This window comes from Gavialis gangeticus, unplaced genomic scaffold, assembly GCF_001723915.1.
Source record: "Gavialis gangeticus isolate Ggan-Ray unplaced genomic scaffold, GavGan_comp1, whole genome shotgun sequence".
Lineage (NCBI taxonomy): Eukaryota > Metazoa > Chordata > Crocodylia > Gavialidae > Gavialis > Gavialis gangeticus.
In genome coordinates this window covers 19,908,331-19,920,420 of record NW_017729029.1, presented here as the reverse complement: position 1 = coordinate 19,920,420, position 12,090 = coordinate 19,908,331, and the positions used below count along the sequence as shown (strand labels likewise).

The 12,090-nt window shown below is 41.4% G+C and overlaps 1 protein-coding gene across 1 annotated transcript in view; it reads left to right on the top strand.

Moving 5' to 3' along the window:
- DIAPH2 (diaphanous related formin 2) overlaps window positions 1–12,090 on the top strand; it is an 899,992-nt gene that overhangs the window by 589,551 nt on the left and 298,351 nt on the right. The gene's annotated exons all lie outside the window — the stretch shown is intronic.

Sequence of the window (12,090 nt, the reverse complement as noted above, 5' to 3'; positions counted from 1 at the left end):
TTAGGTGAGGGAAAGTATACCTCAGTTTGCTTTGTGGAGATAAATGGAAGTATTAAAATATTACAACAGCAGCGTGTGATTTGATCCATATTCAGAAAGGCAGGTTGTGGTGTTCTTTATGTTCTGACCTAATATGCAAATAATGTATTTATGGCACTGAAATTATAGCTTTCATAAAACTGAATGCTTGGTTGAGGTTTTATTTAGATTTCAATGATATCTTCTTCCTATTGTATACTCAACTTACAAAAATTCCGTTTTGAGAAGTAGGGACGTGATTCTTTCTCTCAGGCTTTAGAGTATTTTTAAAAGGTTTAGGCAAATATATACCCCATGTCTGTTTGAATTCCTAGACAGTGTTGTAAGATAAATAGATATATAATCATAGAGCACCTGACCAAATGATTAGTTTGATATTTTTCCCTAGGTTTTTTCTATTCTGGATATGTATAGATCTAGAGAGAGAGAGAGTTATATGTGTGCATGCCTGTAGTTACATATGTTTCTCTATAATGCCGTGATCCTAAAATCAGTTGCATGCATACTGAGTTTTAGATATATGAATCAGTGTGTTTTGGATGAGGCCCATATTTCAGAGAATCCTTTATTTCTCCCATCTTCTTTATTTAATCTATTTATATAGTGTGCTCTTGAGCAAACCAGCCTATTCCTATGTGTGTGGTCAGTGCATAGAATGATAAGCCCTCAATTGAAGCACAGTATTGTATAACTCAGTATTACAGACTTAATAATCAGGAAATATGGAAAATTATTGTTGGTTATATTGCACATACTATATAGCATGGTATGAATTTAACAGTACAACCCTAGATTGCAAAATATATTTTAGACACAGGGGCGTGCGTTTGCAGCAGCACAAATAGTAGGGGCACAAATTTATGTCACTATTTTATGCTGCAATGCAGGCCGTTGCTTGTGCGGTTTACAGCAGGACACATTGTCCCACTGCTTCATGTGCTGCGGGGGGGCTGGCTGGGGCACAAAGTGCCTCAGTGCAGGGCTAGCCAGTAGGCAGTCATTAGCAAATGCCAGTAGCAAATTTTGCCCCAGTACTGCTAATTAGCAGTGCCATGCATGGTTTAATGTGCAACACATTCAGTTTTGAGATGTCACAAAGGTTCCACAAAGGTTTGTAGCACCAGAGACCACACGTGCCTGCATGTCGGGATCCAAACAGGGTGGTCAAACTAGTGTTATTTTGAAAATATTATTTTTTTCATTCTATAACACTTGTGTTTCAATTTGTAGATATAGCCACGTAGAAAAACTTTGCAATAAATATTTCTTATTGTTTGTAAGAATCCAGTCTACATTTATGTATGACTGCATCATTTCTCATACTTGATTTCAGCACCCTGAAACTTGAGCTCACTTGTACTCAGAAACAAAATAAGTTGTTTGGTATGTTAGGAGCAGAACATTAGGAACAAAAGGGAATAAAGACTTTATATTACTGCTGCTCTAAGAAAACTTTAGGGAAGATTAGAAGCAAACTCTGTAGAAATGTATTTATCTCTCTTAAGTGTCTATCAGGCCTGCTTATTCAGCCTTGTTAAAATAGGACATACATGACAACCCAGATAAACTTCTGCTAATTAAATCCAAATGAAATGGGGAGACTGTATGATCAAAAGAGAGCTAAAATGCTTGTAATTCCTATGAAAGATTTAGGGCAAACAAATCTGTTGTAAGTTGCATCATGTCACTGTATACTCCAAAGCCAGTATAACTTGTCCAGTAGAGGAGGCCTCACTGTTCTTTCACTAGGCCTGGTGGTTCTTGTTATTGTTGAAAGCATGTCATGTAATTGCAATAGTTTTAGTTACTTAAAACAATCACATTTAATTAATATTAAAACAATATACAAAGTGAATTTGCAAAACCAGAACATTAATATTTGGCTTGGTTATAATACCTGCATTTCAAATGTTTTCTTTAACTTTTTTTATTCATTTAAACATACTTGTACCTAATTGCTCCCCAGGGCAGGTACACTAGAAGTACATTATTCTTGCTACATTTTCTCTTTGTGTATTCTTGACTATTATGTCTTTCATGGTCTTGCCTAATTTGTGTACGAATAGTGATTACAGTTAATTCTGACCACCACTAAAACTGAGTTCAATCTGAATTTCAAATCTACATAAAATCAATGTTTGTTTCTTTAGTTTGGGGGAGGGTTATTGTTTCAAAGATTTAAATCTAAGTAGCTTTACCTGAGGGATTTTCTTGTTTTGTTTTGTTTTGTTTTGTTTTTTGGGGAGGGCTGGATAAAACAGGATAGATTGCATTATAACAGGTGCAGTATAAACCTCCAATTAAAATCCAGAGATAAAGATTGCACTCCCTTATGATTTATTTAAACATTTATTTATATCTAAAGTTGTAAGACATCTTTAGACAAGTTTGTAAACAGAAATTGTCTATTTTATTAAACTGTAAATGTTATAAGAAAATAATTTGGAATCATCAGTTCAAGTAGCATCATGACATATTGAAAAAGATAGTGGTAAAACTTCTCTACATAGGTTTATATTAACCTGGTTTAATGCCTGTGTCATTCCACATTTTTAATATACTAGCTACAAATAAGTAAAGACATCAAAGAGAATATCACATGCATTTTCTATACATGATTCCTTTTTCTATTATATAAATAAGGGGCTAAATTTGAATAGAATCTTAGAAAGCACTTAAAGTTATATACAGAGTCCATTGTGATGTTTTGTATAAGTACTTAAAGATGGAACCTATGAGGATGCATTTTATCTTATAAATGTATTCTTTTTCCAATGCCCTTGGGTCCAAGGCGATATCTTTTATTAAACCAGCTAAATAGTAGCAAAAAAATACCTTTCTTTTCCCAACCACATTTCTTTATAGATGTATATACCATTATATTTTTATTACATGCATGTACGTATGTGGTGTATGTAAAGAAATAGGTAGAATATGCTGTAATAAAACCTTGGCAGGAAAATCACTGAATTTTATGTGGGTCATAATTAAGTTAATATATTATTGCATGAGCTCTGTAAACTGTTTGGACTTGAAATTCAATTGCATCTTTACTCCTGACCTAGATGGCATTAAAACATAATTCTTCACAACACAGTGTGGTGTTGTCCTTCATGGGTGAAGACAGCCGCATCCAACAGTGGGGAAAGAGGTGGGGGAAGAAGAAAGAAAAGAAATGGAAAAGAAACAGGGAGGGAGAAATGAGAAAAGGAGGAAAAAAGGAGAAGAGAGAGAGGAAAGAGAAAGGAGCAGGGTGGAGGCTAGGTTGCGTGCGTACATAGGTTACTTATAAGCCTGATCTTTGCCTTGAACAATCTGCTGCAGCAGGGCAGGAAAATGATGAGGACTGGGTATGAGAGATTTTTCTTTTCCTGGCCATGCATTTCTTCATTGCTTGTCGTGCATTGCTGTTTGAAGGCCAGTGCTTCATTCTGGATTGATGACTTCCAGGATGGATGGTCATGAGCGATTTGCTCCCATGACTCCAAGTCTATGCTGAAACTCTTTAGGAATACCTTTACGGTGTCCTTGTGCCAATTTGGTGCACTGCAAGTGTGTACTCCATTTGACAGTTCACCATAGAAGATTTTATTCAGCAGGTGAATGTTGGGCTTTCTTGAAAGGTGTAGACAACACAGTGTAGACAATAACAAACCTTCACAAGTGAAAAATGTATATTAAATTAAATGCAGTTTCTACAATTGAACTTACCTTCTAACACTGTACCGCTATGATAATTTCAAGAAGGTGACCAACCTTTTCCATTAGTGTTTTGTAATGATCTTAATTTGGATACTTCAGATACTGAAGTTCTATTTCTTTGTTTAAACCATACATATTCAAACTTCTCAAGCTCTTATTCAATCTCTTCTTATTACCTGTGGGTGGTATAAGGTGTACATAATATGTCTGGTATTTTGCTCTGTCATCTTCTAAGATTCAATGTTGTGTCCTTTCATGAGCTGAAAATGCAGATGAAGGAACAGGGAAATAAAACAGAATTTGCATGCTTTTGAGTCTCTGGGGCTTGTTGGGCAATGTTGCACTTTGAGCTCAGGACTGCCACCAAGAAATAAGTCCCATCCACGTACTCCTGATTTGCTCATGCTGAAACCTAGTAATTATGCATTTTAGGTGGTTTAGAGAGGACCTCAACCTGTGCACATCTTTTTCCCTACTCTCATGTGGTCAAGATATCTCTGGGAGTTGTTACACATACTTAACCATACACGTATGTTAACCATACTTAAAATGCTAATGTCCGAGCATTTGAACAGGATAACGTGCTAAGTATTCTACCTATGATAGCAAAGTTACACCTTTTCCAGAGACGTTATCTCCTGATCTTATTAGGTAACATGTGTTGCCTTAAGGTGAGATCAAACTATCAGTTGTGGGCCCAGTTTTGGAACCCACAGTCTCCTGATAGCCAGGAGAAAAATAACCTGGAAACAGCCATGGTTAAATCACTCCTGGGAATGTTTCTCCTGCAAGGGTGAATGTCTGCACAACTTACCCTTCAGAAAGAAGCTGCAGCACAGTCCTCAAGCATCCCAGGGTGCTTTGTTTCCCGCCCCCCCCCACCCTTCCTGGCAGACAGTGTTGCTCAAGCTAGACTTTTGTGCTCCAGACAAGCAGGGAGCAGAACATACCCCCTTCGCAATCTTCTCATGCTGCAGGGAGAGACAGCCTGAAAGGCAATCTGGGCCAGCCCATCATAGCTACCCTGTGCATTGCTACGTGAATGCTGAAGGGTTTTCTAGACAGATCAAGATGAAAGCGTTCTCGGTTTTCAGTGCTGCACCCAGAAGTCAGGGCATTAGAGAATTGTATGTTTTTTAGTGTAATCATGGAGGTTTTGAATATACTCTTATGATATTAGCATGATTTTGCAATTTGTGAAGATATGGGAAAGTCACAGTTAATGTTGTATCAGGGGATGAGGGTTAACTTTATGCTTTCTTGAGATTTACTCCCTAGTCAGTTGGCACAGTGTTTAAGATGATTCTACTCTATCTTGTCTGTGAAGTTGCATCAAGTGTGTTAGTTACTGAATGCTAAAATTAATCTTAATATAACTTCATTTTCTACTAAAGAGAAAACCTTTAGTGCACCGCTGTCTTGACATGGGATATTATTGCTGTTATAATTCTCCGGGGCAGTCCATCAGTTGTGCATAGTAATAGGTCTCTTCTACGTATGTAGGTAAAGGTGCAATTGGATCTAATGCTTGATCCACACAATCACCCTTCCTACCATGGCACAAGTGCATGGCAGGAGGTGCAATTGTGGGACTGTGGATTAGATCCAGTCACATCTTATTGCTGTTTTAGGGGGACCCCAATCCTGGGCTTGCCTTGCATTGGCAGGAAGCAGGTTCCCATGGCTGGTGGTACCCTTTGCTGAGAGGGCTTTCAGCTATGGGGACTACATGCAGCTGGGACCTGTTGAAGCTCTGGGTACCACACAGGACACGTGAGGTGCAGCCATAACCCAGAACCCCATTAGGTGTGGGCTGTCTGGGTCCCAGTTGTACATGAGACCCATTCAGAACTGAGAGCCCTGTGTGGGCCTAGAGGTTTCATGCATCCCTGAACCCTGGGGATCATGGCTGCCGTGATCCCCAGGGCTTAGGGGTTTCGTACTGGGCATGGTGCACCACTGCAGTTGGGAGCCTGTCAGCTAATGGGGCTCCCAATCACATGGGGGACACTGCTACACATGCACATTAAAGCTTGATCAAAACCAGCTATAAAGTTGGTACGTATTTTCATGGTCTAAATTTATAGCTGGTTGAGTAGTCCTGTAAACAGCAAAAGAAAAAAGCTGTTACTTTAAACAAGCAGAATCTTCCCCACTCTGAGCAAGCAAGTCTCCCCCATGTGACAGCTACTTCGCACATGTAACTGGTCTCAAGGTAATTGCACAACTAGACAGGTAAATATAAGATGCCTGTAATGGAGAAAGTGTGAAACAGAGAGTCAGAGGCTCCTGTTACAGAAAAGGGAAAAACTCATCGAGACAGCTGCTGTTTAGGCAAACAAGTAGCCAAGATGAGGACTGTAGACAGTAAACTTAGGCAGCTGCAGGGAGGGTAGTAGGATCATAACTCAGACAAACTTCTTAGCGCCAGTGCCTCACCAGTCCCATGTCTGCTAACAAAGAGGACTAGATAAGAGCATGCTTGAGGCAGAGGAGACAGGGAATGAAGCTCTGCGAGGGGAGTGAGGGGAGTAGCAGCTGGCGATTCCTCCTCTCTAGGGGAGGAAAAGTGACAGCCATGAAACCCATGCTGGGGCCTAGACTCTCAGAAGCAGCGTGGTGTGAGGGGTGGTTGGAGACTGCCAAGAGGGAGACTTGTTTGCGCAGAGTGGGGAAGATTCTGCTTGTTTAAAGTGACACCCTTTTTTGTTTTGCTGTTCAGGGGGCTGCCCAAATGAGGTTCCTTGCATTAAAGGGAGAGCCTGGCTTTTTCTTTATAATGTTGGCTTACCCAGTGTGGGGAGGTTTTAGTTAAGGCACAAACCTATCTTTATGTTGTGCTTTATGACCAGTGCTTTGGGTTGGAACTGTTGGGGTGGAGGAGGCCCGAGCAGGGCAGAGATGGGGCCCAGAGCCTGAGCAGGGTGTAGATGGGGCCAGGGAACCCAGTGCCCAAGCACGGTGGAGGGCCAGGAGGCTGCATCAAGGTAGGCAAGGCAGGAGGATGAAGAACATGAGCTGCAGTCCAACATAGTGGACCTAGACTAAGAGGTGCCCAGACAGAGAATAGGGGCTAAGGCTCTGAATGGTGAAACCCCAACAAGGGTGTAGAGGCCAGAGGGGGGCAGAGATGATAACTGGGAGGGGTGTTCAAAGCTTTTGTCACTGATTCAATTCAGAGAAGATTAGACCCGATTCAGAGGCTGAATCACTGAAACTGAATTGAATTGGGAGAAAAGGACCCTCTAAATCAATTCAGAAAAGATTCAGAAAAAGATTCAGAGATTTGGAGATTCAGAAGGCAGTCTTACAGAAGAAGAGAAACTGAGAAGTGGGAAGGGAAGTGGGGTTGGGGGAGAGAATACTGACATCTCTAGCTGGCCAGTGACTGTGATATTTCCCTGAGTCCCCTTCCAATCACAGTGCTCTGTAGGGAGGGTCACAGAAACAACATATAAGCCTCTGTCTGCAGCTTTTCTGTCCCCTTTGTGAGCTGTTTCTACTTGAGCAACAGCATCTGAAAGGTACTACTGAACTGGCTTGGCTTCCTAGTCAGCCTCCTACTAGTCTTTCTACTTGGAAAGGATTAGATACAGCTTACTAATTACCCTTGCCTAGAATCCCTCTACTTATCGCTATCCAATCCATCTCTTTCTACTTATTCTTATCCCAAAAACCTCTTATTCTTATTTTTTCCTCACATGTTTAAAAAGAAAGCTGTGTTATCCCTGGCAGTGTGATCCATCACTGTGCAGGAAAGCACATACATTACACACACTCACACATATTCAATAAACAGAGAAGAAGAGATATTAGTTACACACACATACAGTATCAGAGAAGAAGAAAAGATAGTTAAACAGAGAGAAGAGATATTACAGTTGCGCGTGTGTACACACACACACACACACACACACACACACACACACACACACACACACACACACACACACTTACTTTCCAGCACAGTAAAGTTTAATTTGAAGTATGCTGGAAAGACAGGTGCCAGGTCTTTGGGCAGGGGAAGGAGAGGGGCTAGAGGGGGTAAGGAAGAGAGTTGCAAGTTGCCCCCTCCAAACATAGACACATCCTCTTTCCTGGCAGCCATGAGTCTTCTCCTGCCAGTGTGAGCAAGGAGCTGGGAGCAGTACCTGTCCCTACACTTGCACCACCTCCCTTAAATCCAGAAATGGGCACCAGCAGCAGAATAACAGTGTCCTGCACCTCAATTTCATCTCCCAGCATGAACCTCCCACTGCTACAGGAGGAGCTGGAGATGGAAGCAGGGGACCTGAGCACTCTAGCAAAAGAAATTCTGGGGAATGAGGTGGAATCTGAGTTTGTGCTCCTCACCCCTCAAAGTTCACCTACAGCCAGTTCTCCTGCAGAAGGCACCTCAGAGGAGGCTGTGGGGGTAGGTGGCTCAGCTTCCTCTGTGCCTCTGCCTGCTGAGGAGGGGGATAAGGCAGGATCCCCACCCTCAACCCAGAAGCGCGGGGGGGTAGTGTAGTGTGGGATCATTTTGAGGTGGCAGATGATCCCAAGTATGCTATCTGCCAGCACTGCTGAAGGCAGATCAGCTGGAGCAAGGAGGTTAAATGCTTCATCACCACGGCAATGCTGCTGCATCTCAGGATTGCCCTTAGTCCTCCTCAGCCTGGCACTAGTGGGAGCATGCCCAAAGGGAAGTCCCCCTCTTGCTTCAAAGCCCCGTCCCTACAAAGCAGAGGCAGGATCGGTGGAGAAAAGCTGCAGACAAAGGGGGGTGCATTGCAAGGGTGAGAGAGGTCACCCAGAGCATTGGGGCAATGCTTGCTCTGGATGGCCAGCCCTTCTCCTTAGTTGAGTGGCCAGGGTTCATGTGGCTTATGGCGCTCGTGGCCCCATACTACCAAGCACACACTGCTTTAGCAGGACAGTGGGGGCCTCCCTGTATGAGGCATGCAAGGGAGTACTTGAGGGAGGAGCTACGCAAGGCAGGTCTGCAGGTAGCTCTGCACTTCACCTCAGATGTCAGGAACAGCTGGGGTACAAATCATGCCTACCTCTCCCTCACAGGACACTGGTGTGATCAGTCAGGCCATTGGTGGGTTCTCCTTCAAGTGGAGGTGCTTGATGAGTCCCACACAGCAAGGGAGATCATGGTGGCCATGAAGCACATGGTGCAGGTGTGGCTCATTGAGCAGGGTGAGCTCACCCATGCGTTCATGGTCACCAACAATGGGGCCAATAGTGTCAAGGCAGTTTGTGATGCCAACTTCCTTGTCATCCACTGTGTGGCACACAAGTTCCACCTCATAGTCAGGGATGCCTTGGAGCGGGATGGCTGCCAGTGATGGAACCGTCACAACCACCCAGCTGATTTCAAAATGCAGGAAGGTGGCAGGCTACTTCCACCACAATATCAAGGGGGGTAAGATGTTGCGAGAGAAACAGGGAGAGCTGAGCATCCCGCAGCACAAAATCATACAGCATATGGAGACTCAGTGGAGCTCAACATACCTGATGCTGGAAAGGCTGGTGGAGCAACAGAAGGCTATACATGAGGTGACCTTTTTCGGGCAGATTGGGCTCAACAGCCCCCTTATCAAAGAGGAGTGGGATACCATCTCCCAGATCTTGGTGGTTCTCAAGCCAGTCCTTAACGTCACCGAGACACTCAGTGATGGCAATGCCCTCCTTATCCAGGTGAAAATACATGGATTATCTCAAGAGTTCAATCAGTTTCATTTTCTATTAAATACTATACTTATTATCATTAAATTTATGTATATTCTTATGTTGACTGTATTAAGAAAACCTCATGCCATTAACATTAAACCATGGAACTCAAGAGTTGCTTTGTTCTTCATAGACAGAGTGTCAAGTATCATCCCTACCCTAAGTATTTTCATTGGCCCTATATTAAGGATAAATAGTAGCCAATGGGTATTCGAGCAAAACTTCCTATGGCTATTTTCTGGCCTTGTGCTGACTTTCCCCTTGATTTCATTCCATTTTGTTGTTCATTCCTTAGCCCTCAGGATGTCAGGTTTGTTACTTATGAGATTCATTTGCAAGCAGTATTTGCTAATCCAACCATCCTTCTTCACAGAATGTAGTATTTACAATATGATGACGGGGTTTTTATTCCATTTCTTTCTGGTGTGTGGTTTCTTAAGTTGATCATAAATGCATGCAAACAAAGAACTGAGGGGTCTGTTTGTGGTTATTTGCAGAATTTTTCTGCATGATTAGATGTTTTCCTCCTAATTTCATCCTTGCCTTTTTTTACTTAGTGTTTTATTTAAAAATCAGTTTTTTTCCCATCAAGCAATTTTATATGGGTAAATATTTTTTCAGTAGACTCAAATGTTAATTTGCTAAAAAATGTTGGCAGTATTTTACAGGGCATTACAGCTGATCAGGTTCAGTGCTAAAGAATAAAAGGTTTAATGGTAGTTTATGGGCCTTTTTATATAGATAGCTGGGTCTGTATTTATCCATCTGTATACATCTGTGTGTCTGCATGTGTGTGTGTAATATATGCGGGCTCACTTGTTGAAATGTGACTCAAATTGATACCTGCCAAAAGTCATTGCCATCCAATGGCAGGTTGTTAGCTTGAAGAAAATAAATCTTTGGTTTCACTCTTATTCATAGTGGGCAGTTGTCTAGTTCACCGTAACCATCTACATCAATTCATATTAATAGCTTCCTTTAACAACACTGTAATAAGCATCAAATTTTGCTGGTCAGTGTAAATACACTATCCTGTTACTTCCATAGATGATCTATCCTTTCTTGGATCAAAGTGTTTTAGAGTCATTTGAAGTAGAGAAGCATGTTAGTCTGAAGTCAGGCAGTAGGTTGGCACTTTAGAGAAGCCTTTTCTGAACAAGTTAGTGTCTAAGGTGCCACCCTGCCATGTCTTCTGCCTAAATGGTCATGGAAATCTTAAGGCAACTGTCTAGATTGCATCAGTTTCTTGTGTGAATTGCTTTATGAATTTCTTACCCCACGGGTGTTATTTTTCACCCACGGCTTTTATTTTGTATGTGGGGGTATGTGTGTATGTAAATAACACTATATATGTATGTGTATATGTATATATGTGTATACACACACACACACACACACATATGAGTTGTTAATACATTCTTGATCATGTAAAGCAAGATTAAACCATGAGTGGCTCATATTAAACCCCATTATCTGTACAATGCTGCCTTAAAATAAGACGGAATAAAAACCAGCTTTATTTTGGTTGGCATACACATGAACTGCTGTGAGATTACACCTCTTACTTTTGAAATTTTCAAGGGTGTATGAATAGAGAACTCATTGTTCTTAATCAGCAGAGATGATGTGTTTAAGACATGGATTTGATTATGTAGAATTAATCTCCAGAGAGCTGGCTACAACAAAGTATTATAAGCAGTATGCAGAGTTTCTGGATATATACACATTCCAATCATTAAAGTAAGTTACTTTTAAAAATGCATAGGATTTCAGAATGTATTTACTTCAATTTAAGATTGCTAGTCTAACTTGCAAGCAAACCAGACAAACAAAAGGAAAAATGTCAGTTGTATCCATTTCTGGAAATGGAACATAGAACACTTTTATACAAGTTTCTTAGAATACAGTATTTCATTAAAGATACACAGAGACTGCAAATGGCAGTTGTCCTAGATCTGTGAATTTAAGATACAGAATCAGAAACCCCATATGGAAGAACACTTACTGTATGCTTCTCCACAGTATTGCTCATTCCACAAAGTTGGATTTTATTTTTGATAGGTGGTTTGGCAGCGTAATCATTTTATCGCTATGGTTAGAATTTATTGGAGCTAACAGGGTTTTTTTTTGTTTTTTTTTTTTTTAATAAAGGATGTTGCATACAAATACATTGATGTTATCTTTTCAGAAGTATCATTCTGTGTGTTTCCACAGATACACAATAGAACAAAGTCACTGCTTTCCTGGCAGTGGAAGGGAAGAGTAAATCATAATGCATGGATTAATGTTAATCTGTTGTTAATATGAGACAAATCATGGGCTTTGTACCGCTACTGTGATAAGAAGCTTCTGCAGTCCCATGGTTCCTAGTAAAGGGTACCCTGGTGATCACCAGTCCCCTTAATAACCTCTGAGGTTTAAAAGTGGTAAAAGTTACTGCTTTATGATGGTGATTAACCCAGCAAAACAGATGACTCCAGGATTGGGGAACTATTTTTCAAGTATATAGGGAGGATGAAGAAAGCACCGGGAAATATGGGGCCCCTGCAAGATCCTCTGGGCAATCTGGTGGTTGCGCCAGGGGAGAAAGCAGACCTCTTTAACCAATCCTTCACCTCTGTTTTCTTG